The sequence below is a fragment of the Pipistrellus hanaki genome, assembly GCF_964339955.1.
Source record: "Pipistrellus hanaki genome assembly, chromosome: 5".
Lineage (NCBI taxonomy): Eukaryota > Metazoa > Chordata > Mammalia > Chiroptera > Vespertilionidae > Pipistrellus > Pipistrellus hanaki.
This window is the reverse complement of record NC_140507.1, coordinates 25758779-25770846: the sequence shown is the minus strand read 5'-3', so window position 1 is coordinate 25770846 and position 12068 is coordinate 25758779. Positions and strand designations below refer to the sequence as shown.

The following is a 12068-nucleotide window of genomic DNA, read 5'->3' as shown; positions in this document are numbered from 1 at the left end:
AGGCATACATAAATCCATAGTTATTAACTCTCTGTCTGCTATCTTCGATTTACTTATTATCAGTTGCAATTAACTTTTTAGAGAGCATTTTCTTGTTGTTTGCCCATAATTGAAATGTGTACAGACAGAATTATATTGGCCAATAAATTATTTGAAAGTGAAAACTTCTTTTAGCTGTAATCCTGAAGCCACTCAAATGCACCTCCCAAACATCTTTTTTTTTCTTTCCCAAATGCAACCATGGTTTTAGCTCTATAACTTAGGTTAATTTTTACCTCTTTCTTGAACTTTATGTAGAATTGTGCAAAATGTATTATGTGTGTGCATATATTGGTGTGTTCCTCATATTTATCATTCATCATTCTGTGGAATAATACATATTGCCATATTGGTTAGAGTTCATTTATTTTACCTCTTGTAGTTTATTTTATGAAGATAGTATGTGTGGTTCCACTCTGAAGATTTTGCATTATTTCTCTTTATGCCTATTTTAAATAGTGCTGCCATAAATATATGTGTAAAATTTTCAGTACCCATGTACACAGTTTTCTCATTTTTAAAACTATGAATGGGATTAGTGGAACATAGAGTATGTACATATCTTCATCTTTAATACATAATGCCAAACGATTTTCCCAAATGCATTCACCTAGTTTACACTAGTGCTAGAGTGTATGAGACTTCCTATTCTACATAGCTCCAAAACTAAGCATTATCAGGTTATTTAAGTGGTTTTCATTTTGCTGGTTGTGTTTTGTAGTTCAGTTTTAACTTTCTTGATTTATAAATGAGGTTGAGCACCTTTCTGTATTATTGGACTCTCTTACATTCCATTTTGTGTAATAGCTGTTCACATATTCTGTCTATTTTTTAAATAGCTGTTGTAGTTTTCAACTACTTTTACAATTTTACCATAGTCTGGCTATAACTCCTTTCTTGACTTACATTCTTATATTTTATCACTGGGGATAAAGAATAATTTTTCCCTAGTGATATTCAACTGGATCAAGACCATTTCTTTAAAATGAGTCCCACATATTAAAGAAAAAATTTGCCCATTATATATGCACGGTGTTTTTCTGCTCTATGTCATATTTTTTTTCATCAATGCCATATTGCTTCTTTCATTTCCACCTAAATTTTCCACAAAACAACTTGGTGAGGTTTTTATTTGTATTGCATTTACTCTAGTATTGAAGAACATGAAACTAGTTGACATCTTTACAATAAAGAGTCATCAATTTGTGAACATGGTCTATTTATCTACATAATCTATAAAATTTCTTAATATTTTATAAATTTTTAATGTAGAGGTTCTATACATCTTTCATTAGAGTGATTCTCAGTTATTTGCAATTTGTGATCATTCTACACATCAGCTTTAAGTTAAAAATTTATTTCTGTTTAATAATGATATATATGAATATGTTGTATTTTTTGTTTTGTTTTAACATGTTATTAATTCTAGTAATTTATCTACAGGTGCTTTATATTTTTTGATATAGACAATCATCCTATAAGTAGATAATAGTGGTTGTATTTTTTTCTTTCCATTCTTATATCTTTTATACTCTTGTGTCTTATGATATTGGGTAGAACCACTAGTGCTATATTAAATAGAATATTCATAATGTTAATCTTTCTGGTAGTAAAGAATTCTCTAACTTTTATATATCACAAATAAGCTTATTTCACCATCACTTTTGAAAAATAGTTTTGTAGTGTTTGGAAGTTATTCCTTACCCCAGCACTTTCAAGATGACATTCCATAGTCTTCTTTTGAAAAGATAGCTGTCAAGTTTATTGTTCAGGTGGTGTGCATTTTACTTTTTCTCCAGCTCCTTTTCATAATTTTCCTTTGTTTTTGATTTTTCCATTTCTTTATTATATGTTCAGTTTTAATTTTTTTGGTTTTATCTAGCTTGCAGTTTTAAAAGCTTCTTGAATATGTGGCTTGATGTCTTTCATCAGTCGAGCAAAATTTCAGCTGTCTGCCTTCAAACAGTGCTTCTATTTTCTTCTTCTTTTCTGTGGTTCAAGGGATATGTGGATTACATTTTTTCACAATATCTCTTATATCTTCAGTGCCCTATGTATTTTTTGAAAATCATATTTTATATTTTTTATTACATGCTGGATATTTTATTCCGACCAATCTTCTACTTTAGCATTTCCCTCTTTCTTCTTATTTCAGTCTAATGTTAAATCATTGATTGAATCTAAACTTAAATTATGACATTTTTAACTTTAGAATTATAATTTTCCTTTCAGAAATAGATTACCATTATGGTGAAATTTTTACTTATTACAATAATCACAGTTTATTTTTGATCTGCTGGATCACTGTAATAATTGGATCATCTGCATGTCTTTTTCATTGTTTATTTCCCCCCCCCCATGATCCTCTTGCTCAGTAAGCTTGATAATGTATTGAATTCTGGATATTGTGCATAGAAATTGTAGTTCTAGATATAGTTATATTCCTTAACATATATACAATAGATTTAGGGCATTTATGGAAAGACTTGAAAAAAATTTTCTTTTTTTATCTACTACAATAATATCTATCATTATAAATCTCTAAACATTTTACTTTTATCTCTCAAACTCCCCAGTTTGATTTTGTAGTCTCTCCACCATTGGAATCATGAGAACCAAGTTTATTGAAGTTTATTACTGTTTAATTACCCTATTTTTTTTTTTATCCTGGATACTGTCTAATGCTATAGGAATTTTGTACCTCACCAAGTTCTATTCATTTGGCCTAGAATTTTAAAACTGGATGTGACCTAAGAGATAATTTCTCTCAATTTAATGATGAATAAACTGTGGCTCAGAGACATTAAAAAAAAACCAAACTTGCCAAAGGCTATTAATGTGAATGCAGACTAAACCCAAAAGTTCTAGGATTTTGCTCCATTGTCCCTTTCACCATTAAATGAACTCATTTGGCATTAATGAAGGCAATGGTATTGTGAGTAAAACTACTTAATTTACTTATTCTCTCAGAGGTATTTTAGTAGTACTCTCAGATTTTCTCTTCAGAATAAATATATAATATAAATATTTAACTCAAAAATACTTTATAGGAAAGTTGAACCATTATAAAAGTAATGTGAAGATATGTATGATATACATACAATATACTTTTATAGGATAAATTGCTTTTATACATAATTTTGGTCAAATTTGACCCAGATGCATAAATTGTTTATAAATCTGTAAAAGATTACTTCAACCTCACCTGTTATTTCTCAGCAGTGTGATAGACCTATACAGTTTTCTATAGATAGGAGCAAAATATATTATAGATGATTACAATTTTATTCTGGTTTTGTAGCAAATAAAGAACATTTAGACTCCAATGCAAAATTAAAGTTTCTAGTGTAAACTCTTCCTGAATACTTGCCAGTAAATTAGGAAGAGACACCTTCAAACTACCTTGTTTTCTTAACCTAAATTCATTGTGAAGGAAGGGTTTTTATTTCTGCAGTGGGGCTTAAATATAACTGAAATTTCCAGAGAAACTAGCTAGGGAAAAGTTCAGTCAATGAAGTAATCTATAATACCTGATTGAAAGAATGGTTTGGAAAAAGATTTAAAGAATTTTCTCTACCTATGGAGCCATCTATGGAATTAAGATTAGAAAGTCTATAATTGTTGAGAAAGTAACCTCCAAAAAAGAGTTGAGCATTTAAAGACAAATGCAGATGATAATTCAAAGACTTAATATAATATAACAGATGTAAAGATGGATCAAATGTCAAGAGTTTTGTTTTCTCCTGAAATATCTTCATTTTTACATGAAAATATTATAAACTAAGAGAAGCATGTGATAATGTTGATGACATTTTCTCCATTTAGTATCTTTTAAAAAATATTTAACTATATACTGAAAATATTCTGTGGATACAATTACTATGCATACATTGTAAATAATACACTGTTTTGGCTGTTAAATACTTAATATTTGCTTTTTTCAAAGTAACTTATTTATATCAATAGTATAGTTTCATATCAATCATGGATCTGTAATAGGAGTTGTATCAATGTTAACTGACATTTTTGACCCATTGATTATAATTTTCCTTTTTATTATTGTGTATTGAAATATTTAAAAGTTATTATCTGTTTGGTAAGTAGTCTTGAAAGTTGATTAGTGTTTAAATTCTTTAGTGTTTGGATGATCTGGATGCTAAGGAGAAAGTCAGAACAGTAGAGATAGTAAGATTTTTTCAAAAATTAAGTGAATGACATATACTTTAATAATTATATCAGAAATAAATCTGGTAATATTTTATTTCTTTATATTACTATCTTGAATACTAGGAAACAAATTAATTTCAAATGACTTTATAGTAATTTTTTACTGCTTTTCAAGCTATTCTTCATATTACCACTTTTCCACATTTGTTTTCCACATTTGACACACACAAAAATACTTAAAGTCCCACATATGACTTATACCAGGACTAAGAAAATATATTTGGGACTTATGCTTTATATGTAAAAGTGTCAAGTAATAAAATTATTGATGTCCTGAACCCTTTATCTTCACAGTTAAGGAAGATTTTGTAACATTTTAAAGAATTCTAAGGAGTATATACTCCAGCAGAATGTTAAATATATTTTCATTAGAAAGATTGGAAACTTTTTTTGAGGGGGGGACATTTTCTTCTGGCTGTACTTATTAAGTGATGTCTAAGTGGTATCATGCAGCAAATCAACTGGAGGGTTCAAATTCCTATAGCATTAGCCAGTATCCAGGATAAAATTAACATAGAGTTTGCCCAGCTAATAATGTGACTTATTTTCACTTTATTAACTAGAACCCAAACATTTGAGGGAGTAGTTTATCTACAGACATTAGGATTTTTATTTGTTGCATAAAGGCAAAGATACGTGAGCTCACAATCTATATCAACATGAGCTTATCAATAATAGCAACTTGAAGAAATGCTGTCTAGATGAATCTAATTAGAAAATTGTGTCAAGATGTTTACCAAAATTGACTTACTATGATTAAGGCTTCTAGAAAATTTAAATCTCCACATTATGATTTTTCAGTGAACACTAAAGGTAGTTGGGTGATATTGAGAGAAATTAAAGAAATGGATTTTCAGCAATTTGAAAATCAGACTTCCAAAATGGAACTCAGACAAGAATACTATTCAAATAGTTTTAGTTACTTTGAAAATAACATTTGATATTAAATACTGCCAATAGAAGTATGAATTTGTTTTATGAGTAACATAAAAGTAGTATGCAAACATAGTATCAAAATAATAAAAACTCAAGAATTTTAAATAAAATATATTGAAATATAGAAAAGATAAAAAAGTAAAATGTTTAAAGTCAGCTAGTGAATTTATAAAGCCTCTCCCTAAAGAAAATATATCAATAATATCACTTTAGAAAAGATTGGTGTGGCACTACTTAACTAGTATTGATTTTGCAATATTTAATGAAAATTTATCTTTTATTAAAAATAAAATAAAATAAAATAAAATAAAATAAATTTAGGATCTATTTTGATTGGAGATAATGGAAATAAAGAATACCTGAGTCATTGAAATGAGGAAATATTTAACAAATGTAAGGAAAATAAAGCATATCAAGGTAAAATACTCACCCTTTCATCCACATGATGGCGCTGGAAACCGCGTTTTTTATTTTAGTTTTAAACAAAGGAATACAGTGAGTTTACATTCCTTAGAAAAAGGCCACTCCATTTTTTCTCAGCGGCTGAAGATGAAAAGGTGAGCAAATAAAAATTAGAGCAGATGGGAATTAAGTTTCCCGAAGCTATTGTGTGGCAGTGCAAAGACCTTTGGAAATTGCACCGAATTTGCGATGGTATATTCCCAGAGAAGAAGTACGGGAGCCCGGCGTCTGCTGTTCTCACTTGTGCTCATCGCAGCCTGGGAGGCTGGGAGCGGCCAGGTCCACTACTCGGTCCCCGAAGAGGCCAAGCACGGCACCTTCGTGGGCCGCATCGCGCAGGACCTGGGGCTGGAGCTGGCGGAGCTGGTGCCGCGCCTGTTCCGGGTGGCGTCCAAGGGCCGCGGGGACCTCCTGGAGGTAAATCTGCAGAATGGCATTTTGTTTGTGAATTCTCGGATCGATCGGGAGGAGCTGTGCGGGCGGAGAGCGGAGTGTAGCATCCACCTGGAGGTGGTGGTGGAGAGGCCGCTGCAGGTCTTCCATGTGGAGGTGGAGGTGAAGGACATTAATGACAACCCGCCAAGGTTCTTGCGACAAGAACAAAGATTATTTATTTTGGAATCAAGAACAGTGGATTCCAGGTTTCCGCTAGAGGGCGCATTTGATATGGATATCGGAGCAAACGCCGAATTGAGATACAAGTTAAATTCTAATGAATATTTTCGTTTGGATGTGAAAACAAATGAAGGAACAAACTCTTTAGCGCTAGTATTGACGAAGCCAGTAGATAGAGAAGAAACCCAAGAACTTCGTTTATTATTGATTGCAGTTGATGGAGGAAAACCTGAACTAACAGGTACTGTTCAGTTATTAATCAATGTATTGGATGCAAATGATAATGCCCCAGAATTTGATAAATCAATTTATAACGTTAGATTACTTGAAAATAGGCCGAATGGAACGTTAGTTATTAAATTGAATGCCACAGATGCAGATGAGGGTATTAATAAGGAAATAGTGTATCTTTTTAGTAATCTTGTTCTTGACAATGTAAAATCTAAATTTACAATAAATTCTAATAGTGGGGAAATAACGGTTAAGGGAGAACTGGATTATGAAGACTGTAATTTATATGAAATCGACATCGATGCTGTAGATAAAAGTACATTCCCATTAACTGGACACTGCAAAGTAATAGTGAAAGTCTTAGATGAGAATGACAACACTCCGGAGATGGCCATAACTTCCCTATCTCTGCCTGTCAAAGAGGATGCTCCCCTGGGCACTGTCATTGCTTTGATCAGTCTGTCCGACCGAGATTCCGGTGCCAACGGACAGGTGACCTGCACTCTGTCGCCACACGTTCCCTTCAAGCTGGTGTCCACCTTCAAGAATTACTATTCGCTGGTGCTGGACAGCGCCCTGGACCGCGAGAAGCTGTCACACTACGAGCTGGTGGTGACCGCGCGGGACGGGGGCTCGCCTTCGCTGTCGGCCACAGCCAGCGTGTCCGTGGAGGTGGCCGACGTGAACGACAACGCGCCCACGTTCGCGCAGCCCGAGTACACGGTGTTCGTGAAGGAGAACAACCCGCCCGGCTGCCACATCTTCACGGTGTCGGCGCGGGACGCGGACGCGCAGGAGAACGCGCTGGTGTCCTACTCGCTGGTGGAGCGGCGGGTGGGCGAGCGCGCGCTGTCGAGCTACGTGTCGGTGCACGCGGACAGCGGCCGGGTGTTCGCGCTGCAGCCCCTGGACCACGAGGAGCTGGAGCTGCTGCGCTTCCAGGTGAGCGCGCGCGACGCGGGCGTGCCCCCTCTGGGCAGCGCCGTGACGCTGCAGGTGTTCGTGCTGGACGAGAACGACCACGCGCCCGCGCTGCTGCCGCCGGGGCCGGGCGCCGGGGGCGGCGCGGGGGGCGGCGAGCTGGTGTGGCGGGCGGTGGGCGCGGGCCACGTGGTGGCGAAGGTGCGCGCGGTGGACGCGGACTCGGGCTACAACGCGTGGCTGTCGTACGAGCTGCTGCCGGCGGCGGGCGGTGCGCGCAGCCCGTTCCGCGTGGGGCTGTACACGGGCGAGATCAGCACGACGCGCGCCCTGGACGAGGCGGACGCGCCGCGCCAGCGCCTCCTGGTGCTGGTGAAGGACCATGGCGAGCCGGCGCTGGCGGCCACGGCCACCGTGCTGCTGTCGCTGGTGGACAGCGGCCAGGCGCCGAAGACCTCACTGCGGGCATCTTCTGGCGCTGCGGTCGCGGAGACAGCGCTGGTGGACGTGAACGTGTACCTGATCATCGCCATCTGCGCGGTGTCCAGCCTGCTGGTGCTCACGCTGCTGCTGTACACGGCTCTGCGGTGCTCGGCGTCGCCCACGGAGGGCGCGTGCGGGCCGGGGAAGCCGGTGCTGGTGTGCTCCAGCGCGGTGGGCAGCTGGTCTTACTCGCAGCAGAGGCGGCAGAGGGTGTGCTCTGGGGAGGGGCCGCCCAAGACGGACCTCATGGCCTTCAGCCCCAGCCTACCTCAGGGTCCCAGCTCTGAAGACAATGTGAGTCTCAAATATTTTATTCGTGGCTATTTTCGTCATATCTTTCATATTTAATGTTTAATATTTTTCTCAGTCTTTTTTGTTTTAAATTATGGCTTTGTACTTACCATTCTTTTAGGTAAGTTATCTGTTGGTACTATCATATTTACTTAAATCGTCCCAGCTGGTTTGGCTCAGTGGATGGAGCCTGATTCCAGTCAAGGGCACATCCCCAGTAGGGGGCGCGCAGGGGACACCCAATCAATGATTCTCTCTCATCATTGATGTTTCTATCTCTTTCTCCCTACCTCTCTGAAATCAATAAAAATATATTTTAAAAATACGCTTATATTTAAAGTTAATTTTGGTTTGTTGGTGAGAATTGCTTTACATTATAGAATTTATTTCAGTAATATTCCCCCTCTTTATGAGGTTTTTATGGTTGCAGTTAATGGATTAATTTTTTTCCATGATTTAAAGTGTTTCTGGAATTAAAGTGCTATAAATATTTAATTTTCAATCTTAAGAAATGTAGGAAAATACTTGTAAGACATATATTTGGAGTTACTTTTGTTCTCAAAGCCTTATATTATGGTATGTCATGGAATTAGTTTTCTTTTTGTTCTCTGTTGAATATCAATTGTTTCAGTATTTTGTTACACCAATTTAATTTATTTTTCAGTAATATTTGAGTAGTGAACAATTATTTTTTCTTTATTGATTAAGGTATTAAATATGTGTCCTTTCCACCATTGGCCCCCCCTCCCCTAAATAATTCTTTTCAAGTTTATCTAAACAGTTAGGCTTGCATGCTCATGATGAATTTATAGTTTAATATTTTTAGCTTGAATTGTTTCATTTTATTCATTCTTTAATAGAAAATACATTTACATGGTTTAAAATGTTTCCCTCCCATCTCCAATATCAAGCCACTTAATACATCTTTTTGAGTATTTCAAATATTGCAATACCTTGGTTATCTTTCTGGAGATGTTTTCTTTATATACAAATAAACTGCCCTCTCCCATTTTATTCCACAGTATTTATTTTGCTTTTCCTATTGTTTTCTTCAATCAATAAGTAATGATATATTGTTACTTAAGGGGATGTCTCATATTTCTTCCCAGATCTATGGTGTTCCATTTTGTAGATATATCATTATTTCCCCCCATTAACACCAACATTTAGTGGAGCAGTGATTAGCTTTTGCCTAACTTGCAATGAATTATGTATTTTTGGAAATAACTGAATACATATTTAAGCTGTTTCTCATGAGAGGACCATTTTCCTTTTCCATGTTAATTTATTTTACATAAATGAGTTTAGAAACATTGTATAATTTTCTATTTAAGCCAAAAAACAGAATTCTTAAAACTATTATACTTAATGGGATTACATTATAAGCTTTCTGGAAGTTGCTAGGAACTGCAATGGAAAAAGGTTTGATACTTAGTTTTTTAAAAATATATTTTTATTGATTTTTTACAGAGAGGAAGAGAGAGGGATAGAGAGTTAGAAACATCGATGAGAGAGAATCATCGATCAGCTGCCTCTTGCACAGTCCCTACTGGGGATGAACCCGCAACTAAGGTACATGCCCTTGACCGGAATCGAACCCGGGACCTTTCAGTCCACAGACCGATGCTCTATCCATTGAGCCAAACCGGTTTCAGCGATACTTAATTTTAATTAACAAATTAGAAAGTTGAAATTTGAAGAGACTTCGTTTATGGCAAAATTTATGAAACGCCTTAACCACTATTAAAACACTTGAATAATAAGACTGCAGGTCAATATATCTTTTGTCAAGTCTTAATCTTCCCGAAAGCAAAGGACCCTTTTCTTTTGGGGTTATTTTTGCTTAGCAAATGAACTATTTGCTTATTCAAAATAACTGCAATAGCAATAGAAAGTGATAAGAGCTACTACATAGATCTAGGTTATAATTTTAAGGTGTAACTTATTGGGGAGAGCTTTGATTTCAGTTTTCTTGATGATTTTACAAGTATATTAGAATTTTGATAGAAGGGGTATGTTGGCATGTGTCCATTTGAGAAGTCTCTTTTTGTGACTGATTTCTCCTTTTGAGAAAGAGTTTAATCACCTCCAGTTGATGACATGAATTAATGGTGAAACTGAAATTTGGGCTTTACTTTGATATGAAGGTAACATTTTTACAGGTAAAGATGGAAGTAATTTTATAAAAACAGCTTGAACAAATATTGTACTGAAGAAGAAAACAAGTGATTTATATTGTATGTAAAGTAGAATTCACATTGGGGAGTAGTTGAAAATAACAATGGAAGAGTTAGCTTGTGATCAGATATAAAGCCATGTAGAAGTGATTCTAACTCATTGGAATTTTTAAATTTAGTGCAATTCAATAAAAGTTGTAGTCATGAAGATAAATATGATGGTATGTGCAAAGAAAAATGGACTGTAGGCAGATGTTGAATAGGGCAGGTAAGGAAGAAGATGTAATAAAAGAAATCATATGGAGAATGTTCATGCCATTAAAATAAAATGAAAATTTGGGGGTTATTAACGATTTATCTTCATATCCCTTAAATTGTAATTAAATTATTTTCCAAACCTCTTTTTATTGCAGTTCCTAGCAATTTTCAGCATGTATGGGTGAAAATGACAATTATAATCATAGAAATGAGAGAAGGTGTGGGTTTGGAAATATCTTCAATAAAACTCTTAATTGAAACATTGGAAGTGGATGGGGAACACTTAAAGAAAAGCATGTTAAAGGTTGAGGTTTAGAGAAAAATATGAGGCTATTTATGAGCAACTGAAGGATCACAGCATCAGAAAACAATGGGTAGACATTTCACCAGAATTAGTAAAGATGGGGAAGTATGTGAAGGAAAATGTTTGCAGGGGAGGCCTAATATAAACTACAGAGACATTTATAAATGTAAAGAATATAAATATACACTAAAATATTTATCATCCATTATTAAGTAAAATAACCATCCACAGAAATATTTGATATTCATTGAACAAAGAAAGAATGGACTTCAATAATCTATAAGGTTTTAACATTTTGGATAAAATTTGTTCATTTAAAATTACATTCTTTTCTCAGAGCAAAATATAACAGCATGTCTGATGACTGAAATATATGAAAATGTTTTTTTCTGTACATAAAAAGTGTAGGATAGTTTGCACTTATAATTCCCAAACCTCGTTCGAATCACTCTTACATTTTCTAAATTGATTGATATATAAATTATTGCAAGGAAAAGTTGTTTCACTATGAAAAAGTTGATCCTTTACCCTACTCTGTTATAAAAGAAGTCAGACAAGATGAAACCGACTATGCAAATGATAAACACGAGGAGATTTATTATTAAAGTAAGGCAAAAGGAGACTTTAGCGTAGCGCAGTTATAAGAATTATTTCTTACTTACCCCTTGAAGCCGCATGATGTCGCTGTCTACCAGTAAGTTACATCTAGCTAGTATTCAAATACATTCCTCCTGTTACTGCATCTTTCCACCGGTGCTGAAGGATGGCAGGCGCAGAAGATTTGCATTAATAGACTTGGATCATATAGTATTTCCTTTCAACGCCAAGAGATCTTCTGTTGGAAATAAAACAAGAAGTATTTGACATGGTTATTACCCCGGAAGGCCGATTAGGATCTCGGTGGCTGCTGCTCTCGCTTCTGCTCTTCTCGCTCTGGGAGGCTGGGAGCGGCCAGGCCCACTACTCCGTCCAGGAGGAGGCCAAGCACGGCACCTTCGTGGGCCGCATCGCGCAGGACCTGGGGCTGGAGCTGGCGGAGCTGGTGCCGCGCCTGTTCCGGGTGGCGTCCAAGGGCCGCGGGGACCTCCTGGAGGTAAATCTGCAGAATGGCATTTTGTTTGTGA

The 12068-nt window shown here is 36.2% G+C and overlaps 1 protein-coding gene across 1 annotated transcript in view; it reads left to right on the top strand.

Annotated features, from left to right (window-relative positions):
* Positions 1 to 12068, top strand: part of LOC311622553 (protocadherin alpha-2-like) — a gene marked incomplete at its 3' end in the record, with an annotated part of 140560 nt that overhangs the window by 17262 nt on the left and 111230 nt on the right. The gene's annotated exons all lie outside the window — the stretch shown is intronic.